A 10536-nucleotide genomic window follows, 5' to 3' on the forward strand; every position below is an offset into this window, starting at 1 on the left:
ACAGTGTGACCGGAGTGTGGAACTGCAGGTGGAAAATGTCTTGGGGGGGGCACCAACTTGAGATGTTCAAAGTAAATTTATTACTAAAGTACATATATGTCACCATATACAACCCTGAGATTAATTTTTTGTGGGCATACTCAATAAATCCATAATAAAATAATAACCATAATATCATCAACAAAAGATTGCACCATCTTGGACATTCAACCAGTGTGCAAAAGACAACAAACAGTGTAAATAGGAAAAAAAAGCAATAATAATAATAAAGAAAGAAAGAATAAATAGCAAGAACATGAAATGAGGCGTTCTTGAAAGTGAGTCCGTAGGTTGGGGGAACATTTCAATGATGGAGCGAGGGAAGTTACTCCCTTTGGTTCAGGAGCCTGATGGTTGAGGAGTAGTAACTGTTCCTGAAGCTGGTGGTGCGAGTCCTGAGGCTCCTATACCACCTCCCTGGTGGCAGCGGTGAGAAGAGAGCATGTCCTGGGTGGTGGGGGTCCCTGATGATGCATTCTGCTTTCTAGCAACAATGCTCTGTATAGATGTGCTGAATGGTTAGGACTGGGCCGAATCTACTACTTTTTTGTAGGATTTTCCGTTCAAGGGCATTGGTGTTTCCATACCAGGCCATGACGCAGCCAGTCAACATACTCTCCGCTACACGTCTATAAAAGTTTGTCAGAGTTTCAGACGTCATGCTGAAACTTCACAAACTCCTCAGGAAGTAGAGGTGCTGACGTGCTTTCTTCACAATCGTCCTCTGAAGTGTGGACACTGAGGAATCGAAAGTTGCTGATCCTCTGATGAGGACCGGCTGATGGTTACAGCCTGGGCGGGGTAGGGGGGCGGCGGAGAGAGCTGCAGGTGCAGCAGCTTTAAAGCCAGCAGCCGGCACCCTCGTGTAATGTCTGGCCTGCTTTCTGATTTACTTCCCCAGGCACCAGGCTTTGTGGGAGCGTTACATGAGCACCATCAAAAATTGCATCCTGAAGATGTACCACGACTGAGGACTTTGGGTCTGGTCCCACACGGAGCCAGAACGAAACCTACTAGCCTCTGCTCAACCCAGCGGGGATCTGCAAACCCGTGAGAGATTCTCTGCGTGTGGCTTCTTAAAAATTGCAAATATCGGGAATGTTAGAAGGAGTTAAAGGGCAGATTCGGCCCTGCTGTTTGCTGTTTAAAATTGGAACGGTCAAAGAACCTCTCCTCTGGTGGTGGTCTGGGGGGCTGTGTTATCTGGGGGACAGGATTGTCCCAGGGACTGTGTCGTTATCACCCACTGCAGAGGGGGAAGAGGCAGCCCGAATGTTCGATGAATATGTGAAATGGCCTGACTGCCGTGGACCTGGGGGAAAGATGGATAACCCTGTATCCATTTCACATGTCTGTGGTACTTTATTGGCTCTACACATGAAGGGGGAGGGGTGGTGGAGGAGTGTGTCTGTGTTTGTTTCTCCCTCCCTCCCTCTCCCCTCCCTCTCCCCTCCCCTCTCCCCCTCCCCTCTCCCCCTCCCCTCTCCCCCTCCCTCCCCCTCTCCCTCCCCCTCCCCCTCCCCTCCCCCTCCCTCTCCCCCTCCCTCTCCCCCTCCCTCTCCCCCTCCCTCTCCCCCTCCCTCTCCCCCCTCTTCCTCTCCCCCCCCTCTCTCTCTCTCTCTCTCTCTCCCTCTCTCTCCCTCTCTCTCCCCCTCTCTCCCCCAATCTCTTCACTCTACCAGCAGGAGATCTTTCTGACATCTCCTTCCCTCTTTCTTTCCCACTCTCCCTCTCTTCTCTGTCTACCTCTTGCCCAACCCCTCCTCTTCCCCGTCATCTGTTCAAATCTCTGCTCCCTTCTTTCCCTCCACCACCTCTCTCCCTTTCCACCGGACTCCTATTCCCACCTTCTCCTTTCCTGCCCCTCGAACCCCCTCTACCCTACCAAAATCCTCCTTTCCCCTAACTTCCATATCCCCCCTCACCTTGACCCATCCCCATCACCCTTCCCCTGCCTCCGCATTTTCACATCACTCTACCCCCCTATGTTGTCCCTCTCCCTTTCCACTCCATTCTTCCCGTCTCTCTGCCTCATCCCCTTTCCCACTCCCTTTTCCCTTTTCCCTCCCCTTCCTTCCTTCCCTTCACCCCTCTTCGCTCCCTCAAATCCTCTTCCTTTCCCATAACTCCACCTCTCCCACCTCAACTTTCCGTTTCGTCCACCCCAATCTCTCCTCAGATCCCCTCTGCCTGTCCCTCTCCGTTCCCACTCCACTCCCCCGTCCCATTCTCCACCTCCCCACCCCATCTCCCTCCACTCCCCTGACCCTCCCGCCACGAGGTCTACATCTCTCTCTACCGCCCCCCACCCCCCGGAGTGGACTGTGTTCCAGATTTATCGCCTTTCATCCGTAACGCAAAGTTGGGTCAGTTGTGCGTGCATCCAGACACGCCCATTGAAAAAGAATAAATTTTGTGTTGTCTTAAATTTCCCAAGAGAGAATTTTTATTTTGCGCGCCAGATTTTCTGGCAGTGATGTGTGGATTCTGTAAGGGGGGGATTTCCATAACCCAAACTGTCGTAACGTGAGCACAGTGAAACATTTGCATCGTTGTTAAGGTATTTCCATTGGAATAGGTTTTTCTTAAGATCCCAGCACTGTTTAATTACAGGAATTAAACTGCTCCAACTGCGGCCTCTGCTTCCGTGGTTTACTGCCCAGTGGCCCAACCCTGACATCACCAGCATCTTCACTGATGCAAACACAAGGTATCGGCCATTGCACATGGAGGGCAGTTGTCCGATGAAGATGCCCGCCTCCCGGATCTGTCCACGAATTCCGATTGGCCACGCTGATGATGTGTGGGTCCGTCGACCAATGGGGAAGCAGAGAGCTCCAGCGGTGGAGAGAGCCGGGTGATACAGCCAGCTCTGGTCACAGTCATCCCGGAGGCATGGTGGGGCTTCAGAAGTGGCTAAACATTTTAGTTCCATTTCCCAGTCCCGTTCTGACGTGAGGCCACCCTCAGGGTGGAGGAGCAACACCTTGTATCCCGTCTGGGTAGCCTCCAACTTGATGACATGAACATCAATTTCTCCTTCCAGTAAAAAAAATTCCCCTCCCTCCCCCTTCCTCTATTCCCTACTCAGGCTTTTAACCTCTTCTCATCTGCCTGGGTCCCCCTCCCCCTTCCCTTTCTCCTCTAGTCCACTCCCCTCCTGTCAGATTCCTTGCTCTCCAGCCTTGACCTTTCCCACCCACCTCTCTTCACCTGTCGCCTTCCAGTTGGCCTTCTTCTCCCCCCCCCCACACCTTTTTATTCTGATGTCTTCCCCCTTCCTTCTCAGTCCTGATCAGGGTCTCAGCCCGAAATGTTGACTGTTTTATATTTATATATATATATATATATAGGCATCCGTTAGTTTCATAAGACCATGGATTTGCGCCTTGAAAGGTTTCCAGGGCGCAGGCCTGGGCAAGGTTGTATGGAAGACCGGCAGTTGCCCATGCTGCTAGTCTCCCCTCTCCACGCCACTGATGTTGTCCAAGGGAAGGGCATTAGGACCCATACAGCTTGGCACCGGTGTCGTCGCAGAGCAATGTGTGGTTAAGTGCCTTGCTCAAGGACACAGCACGCTGCCTCAGCTGAGGCTCGAACTAGCGACCTTCAGATCACTAGACCGACACCTTAACCACTTGGCCACGTTGCCTGTTTATTCCCCACCATAGATGCTGCCTGACCTGCCGGGTTCCCCCTGTATTTTCTGTGCGTTGCTTCGTACCCGAGGTTCTCGTTCGAGTTTATAGCCATTCGACCAGACTCATGTATACAGCTAAATGAAACATTGTTCCTCTGGGACCAAGGTACCAAACACAGTACATACAGTCACACACAGTCACAAAGATGATATTGAAACTGAGTGTCATGGCCTGAAGGTTGACAGATTGACATGAAGTGCGAGGTGCACGTTTATATAAGACAGCTATTGTGACTGATACTGTTATAATGAAACCAGCAGCCGTATAAGTACGTAAAGTAGCAGCAATGAAAGATTTCAAGCGGCCGGTGCGGGGTGAGAGGTGGAGTGGTGGGAGAGCCCTCAGCTTGAGTGTCCGTGTGCGCTGGGTGGCAGCAGGGTCACCAGGATCAGAGGGAAGCGGGGTCTCTCGAGCCGGGGGACCGCTGTGCCCACCGGCTGTCCCTAAACCCTTCCAGGTTCACCCGCTGGCTCTCCGACCTTGTCCAAAAATGCCACAACAACTGTGGGCCCTGGAGAGGTCCCGGCAATGAAAGGATTTACGTTGGGTGGCTCCGGGCGGGGACTGAGGGTGAGAGCGGGGGAAATTTCATTGAAACCCTCCAGATACGGAAAGGCCTGGACAGGGTGGGCACGAAGGGGATGTTTCTGTCAGTAGGACACAGGGGGCACAGCCTCGGAATAGAAGGAAGTCCCTTTGGGACAGAGCTGAGGAGCGCTTGTTTTAGCCAGACGGTGGTGAGGCTGCAGAATTTGTGTGGAGGACCATGAGAGAAAGGGGCAAGAGTTAGGCCTGATTCTGCTCCCGTGCCTTCCCGCCTGATGAGGTGACTAGCCGCAGTCTTTTCTCCAGTGCCGGCGGGGCGGGGGGGTCCATCACCAGAGCAGGTTGAAACTGAGCGGGAGAAGATTCGCGAGGGACCAGGGGGGTAACATTTCTCACAGAGAAGGCGGTGGGTACACGGTGACAGAGGATGCGACCGAGGGGGGTATTCGGATGGGTGAGGGTTGTGGGCTGAGGGCAGGGAAACGGGCCACGTGGCTTGGGGTTTTGTGGGCGTGTTGGTCCGAGGCCTCTCATCCCCGCTGCTGTGTGGCTGTATCATGGAGGGAGGAATTAACCATTCCATCCCTCAAGGCCTTGCCACCATTCAGCGTGAGGCTCACTCCTCCTCTCCGGGTCAGGAATACACCGGGAGACTTCCAAGTGAACCTTTCGCTCAATGGCCATGAGACGCGGGAGCAGATTTAGGCCGTTCAGCCCGTCGAGGCTGTTCCAGCACTCCACCATGTCTGTTTCATTACCCCGCTGGACCCCCATTCTCCCCGTAACCTTTGACGCCCTTGCTAATCAAGAAGCTATCAGACTCCGGGTTGAATCTACCCACCGACTCGTGTCGGGAGCCGCCGCTGGCCTTGAAGCCGCGACACTTCTCCAAGGGTTAAGGTTTGGCTCGACACGGGCAAGCTGCCATCCCGCTGTGGTCTGAGTCTAAGTATAGGCGGGTGGCTTCGGACCCTGTCTTTACTGCGATGACTGCGGTCCCTGGTCGGGGGAGGCTGAGTTCTGCAGCTGCCCGAGAGGCAACGCGGCCAGCCGCACGCCGGCTCACAGTTTGTTTTAGTCTCTTCCCATCTCCTCCTGGGCGGCACCCAATCCAGCACCGGGGCGGAGCCGGCGGCCGATGTATGTGCTCGGCTGCACGCTTCACCCGGGGAAGGGCTGTAAATAATTCTGCTCTGGGGCAGGGGAGGTTGCCTCTGGGTGAGGGGCCGGGCGGCGGTGAAGTTAGGGCGTAGAGACTTGCTTCTGTCTCGTCCCAGTGTGAGAACTATCATCCCTCTGTACGTGTGTATGTACACACACGCACATACACACATACACACACACACACACACACACACACACTATCTGCAGCTTAATGTGAAAAAGACTAAGGAGCTGGTGGTAGACCTTGAGGAGAGCTAAGGTCACCGGTGACCCCTGTTTCCATCCAGGGGGTCAGTGTGGACATGGTGGAGGATTACAAATACCTGGGAATACGAACTGATAATAAACTGGACTGGTCAAAGAACACTGAGGCTGTCTACAAGAAGGGTCAGAGCCGTCTCTATTTCCTGAGGAGACTGAGGTCCTTTAACATCTGCCAGACGATGCTGAGGATGTTCTACGAGTCTGTGGTGGCCAGTGCGATCATGTTTGCTGTTGTGTGCTGGGGCAGCAGGCTGAGGGTAGCAGACACCAGCAGAATCAACAAACTCATTCGTAAGGCCAGTGATGTTGTGGGGATGGAACTGGCCTCTCTCACAGTGGTGTCTGAAAAGAGGATGCTGTCCAAGTTGCATGTCATCTTGGACAATGTTTCCCATCCACTACATAACGTACTGGGTGGGCACAGGAGTACATTCAGCCAGAGACTCATTCCACCGAGATGCAGCACAGAGCGTCATAGGAAGTCATTACTGCCTGTGGCCATCAAACTTTACAACTCCTCTCTTGGAGGGTCAGACACCCTGAGCCAATAGGCTGGTCCTGGACTTATTTCATAATTTACTGGCATAATTTACATTACTATTTAACTATTTATGGTTCTATTACTATTTATTATTTATGGTGCAACTGTAACGAAAACCAATTTCCCCCGGGATCAATAAAGTATGACTACTATCAGATGCGTGGAGAGGGGGAGCTTGCTACACGGGAGACAGCTTGCTCTCCATATCGTACTGCCCGGGCTCGCGTATCTAGACAGCTGGGATGGAGGCCTTACACATTGACAAAGAGACGCAAACACACGTATTCACCAGATTCTCTGTACTGTATCCACGGGCAAAGCAAATGGGTGTTCACCCTGAGAGAGGGAGACTCAAATGGTGATCTCCCCCCCCCCGCCCTAGAGACCCGGGTTCGACCCCAGCCTCTGGCGTGTTGGGGGAAGTTTGCACGCCCTCCGAGTGACCGCGTTTCCTCCCAACGAGGTGCGGCGGGGCCGGTGGGTTCGTTGCCCCCACTGTGGGGTGGGCAGTGCGGTGAAGTGGAACGGGGGTGGGTGCTGATCAGTGGTTGACGGTCAGCATGGACTCGACGGGCTGAAGGGCCGGTTTCTGTGCTCCGTGGCGCTGAGAGGGTGGGGGTGGGAGAGGGGGCGGGGTGCGGTTCTTCCCGCAACAGCCCGCCTGACTTTTGGCGATCTGGCTCCGGGTGTGGGGAGAGGGTGTCGAGGATGCTTTTGCTCTGGCATTGGCCACTGCCGGGCTTTACTGCCTATCCGTGCCTCTCATCACCTATTCCGCTACCAAGTCACCTCTCATCCTCCCAGCCTGCTCAACGTCTCGTCCGAGCAGCATCCTGGTAAACCTCCTCTGCGCCCCCTCTAAAGCTTCCACGTAATGAGGTGGGCAGAACTGAACGCAACTCTCCAAGCCTCACCTCGCGGCTCTTGCACTCTGAGGGACCTACGGGCGTGGACCCCACTCTGCATCACTGCCTGGTATGGGAACTGTACCTCCCTCAATCGCAGGACTCTGCAGAGAGTGGCACGGACAGCCCAGTGCATCTATAGATGTGAAATTCAGGACATCTACAAAGATAGGTGTGTTAAAAGGGCCCGAAGGATCACTGGGGACCCGAGTCACCCCAACCACAAACTGTTCCAGCTGCTACCATCTGGGAAACGGTACCGCAGCATAAAAGCCAGGACCAACAGGCTCCGGGACAGCTTCTTCCACCAGGCTGTCAGACTGATTAATTCACGCTGATTTGAGTGTATTTCTATGTTACATTGGCTGTTCTATTTATTATAAATTATTATGATTGCACATTCCACATTTAGACGGAGATGTAACGTGAAGATTTTTCTCATGTATGTGTGAAGGAGATAAAGTCAATTCAATTCAATTCTTTCCGGATCGAACTCCCTCAACTCCTGCCCATGCCCTGTTGTAACCGAAGGGCGACCGTCTACACCGTCCACAATACCACCGACGTCCCTTTCATCAGCAACACACACAGTCGACCGAAGGAAGTCAGCAAGTCGAGCAGCATCTGCGGGGACAGACAAATGGTGGGCATACAGGGAAGTTGACTTCTCCTCATTTTCCAGTCCCGATAAGGGAGCGGGGGAAGGGTTTCTCTTTGTTGTTGGATTATTTTTGGTGGGCTTGCCATATTGGCACCGGAACGTGTTCCGACACTGGCAGGCTGCCCCAGCTCATCCTCGTGTGTGCGGGTTGTTAATGCAAATGACACATTTCTCTGTGTGTTTCGAGGTCCCATGTTGTACCCCCAACCCACATTCCCATCAACCACCCCCTTCCCGCTGGATTCGAACTACCAGCATGTCCCGGGATGTGGGAAGAAATTGGAGCACCCGAGAGTAGTCTTTTTCTCTCTTCCCCTCATTCACCCTCCCTTCCCCTTCTCTCCCTCCCTCCCTCTCCCTCCTTGCTCTCCGCATCCACCCCCTCCCCATCTGTATCGTTCCCCACATTCCCATCTCTCTCCCCATCCCTCTCTCTCTCCTCCCTTTCTCATTCCCCCTCCTCCTGCCTCCTCCCCCTCTCTCTCATCCCCCCTCTCTCACCCCCTCGCTCTCAATCACCCCGCTCTCTCATCCCCCCTCTCTCAATCACCCCGCTCTCTCATCCCCCCTCTCTCTCTCACCCCTCTCTCAATCACCTCCCCCTCTCACCCCTCTCTCTCTCACACCTCTCTCAATCACCCCCCTCTCTCATCCCCCCTCTCTCTCTCTCACCCCTCTCTCAATCACCTCCCCCTCTCACCCCTCTCTCTCTCACACCTCTCTCAATCACCCCCCTCTCTCATCCCCCCTCTCTCTCATCCCCCCTCTCTCTCTCTCACCCCTCTCTCAATCACCCCCCCTCTCACCCCCTCTCTCTCTCACACCTCTCTCAATCACCCCCCTCTCTCTCACCCCTCTCTCTCAATCACCCCACTCTCTCATCCCCCCTCTCTCTCAATCACCCCGCTCTCTCATCCCCTCTCTCATCCCCCCTCTCTCTCTCACCCCTCTCTCAATCACCCCCCTCTCACCCCTCTCTCTCTCTCACACCTCTCTCAATCACCCCCCCTCTCACCCCCTCTCTCTCTCACACCTCTCTCAATCACCCCCCTCTCTCTCACCCCTCTCTCTCAATCACCCCACTCTCTCATCCCCCCTCTCTCATCCCCCTCTCTCTCAATCACCCCCCTCTCACCCCCCTCTCTCTCTCACCCCTCTCTCAATCACCCCCCTCACCCCTCTCTCTCAATCACTCCACTCTCTCACCCCCCTCTCTCTCTCATCCCTCTCTCAATCACCCCTGCTCTCTCATCCCCCCTCTCTCATCCCCCTCTCTCTCAATCACCCCCCTCTCTCATCCCCCTCTCTCTCAATCACTCCCCCCTCTCTCACCCCTCTCTCTCAATCACCCCACTCTCTCATCCCCCCTCTCTCATCCCCCTCTCTCACCCCCCTCTCTCATCTCCCTTCTCTCACCCCCCTCTCATCCCCTCTCTCTCAATCACCCCCCCTCTCACTCCCCTCTCTCTCTCATCCCCCTCTCTCTCAATCACCCCCCCTCTCTCACCCCCCCACCCCCTCTCTCAATCACCCCGCTCTCTCATCCCCCTCTCTCATGCCCCCTCTCTCATCCCCCTCTCTCACCCCCTCTCTCTCTCACCCCTCTCTCTCAATCACCCCACTCTCTCATCCCCCCCTCTCATCCCCCTCTCTCTCAATCACCCCTCTCTCTCAATCACCCCTCTCTCTCAATCACCCCCCTCTCTCTCCCCCCTCTCTCTCATCCCCCCTCAATCACCCCCCTCTCTCATCCCCCTCTCTCTCATCCCCTCTCTCTCAATCACCCCCCTCTCTCTCCCCCCTCTCAATCACCCCGCTCTCTCATCCCCCCCTCATCCCCCTCTCTCTCAATCACCCCTCTCTCTCAATCACCCCCCCTCTCTCATTCCCCTCTCTCAATCACATCCCTCTCTCATCCCCCTCTCTCTCAATCACCCCTCTCTCTCCCCCTCTCTCTCACCCCTCTCTCAATCACCCCCCTCTCTCATCCCCCTCTCTCTCAATCACCCTCCTCTCTCTCATCCCCCCCTCTCTCAATCACTCCCCTCTCTCTCACCCCCTCTCTCATCCCCCTCACTATCTCTCTCTCTCTCCCTCCCTCCCTCCCTCTCCCGGTTGGAATTGAACCGGCTGTCCGTTGGGAGGGGAACTCCAGCGGTGGGATTCCCACTGACCCGCGTCAAAGACCATTCCCGTGGACGCTGGGGGTGCGCGGTCTCCGCGCCGGTCAGGGTTAAAAGTCTCTCACCAGGATGGTGTGTGAAAGCTATCCATTCGCTTCAGTCCCTAAAGAGCAGTGATTCCCTCGCGTCTCTCTGGAGCGGAATGGCCCGTGGATCCCCCCATCACCCACCCTCACCCCAAGCCCCATGGAAAGCGGATGGCCCCTTCCTCCCTCCGTTCCTCAGAGCCATCTTCACGCCTCCCCGTACTTTGATCGCAGATTTACTTTGAACCTGAGTGCGCCCCGCTGTTCGTTGCCAGCAAACAAATCTGAAACTTTGTCTAGCACGTTGTTTGTTCCGGTGTGTATCGAAATATCGAGACCTAGAGTGACCCGGGGTGGAAGCAAGTGTCGCCTGCCTTCCGTCGCCAAAGTAGCACCCCCGCACCTCACTGACCCGAACCCGTGCGGGGGGAAACCCCACGGGGAGAACGCAGACACCCCTGGCGGGAGTTGAACCCCGGGCGCCGTAAAGCGTTACGCCTGCCGCT

At 55.0% G+C, this 10536-nt stretch overlaps 1 long non-coding RNA gene across 1 annotated transcript; it reads right to left on the reverse strand.

The window, feature by feature from the left end:
• Window positions 1-7508: 7508 nt before the first annotated feature.
• LOC140192911 (uncharacterized) lies at window positions 7509-10241 on the reverse strand. The gene is made up of 2 exons (XR_011884504.1): window positions 10070-10241; window positions 7509-7784 (listed from the first exon to the last, which is right to left on the reverse strand). It is a non-coding gene; the product is annotated as an uncharacterized lncRNA (long non-coding RNA).
• Between the last annotated feature and the right edge of the window lie 295 nt (window positions 10242-10536).

This window comes from Mobula birostris, unplaced genomic scaffold (genome assembly GCF_030028105.1).
Source record: "Mobula birostris isolate sMobBir1 unplaced genomic scaffold, sMobBir1.hap1 scaffold_3050, whole genome shotgun sequence".
Taxonomy (NCBI): Eukaryota; Metazoa; Chordata; class Chondrichthyes; order Myliobatiformes; family Myliobatidae; genus Mobula; species Mobula birostris.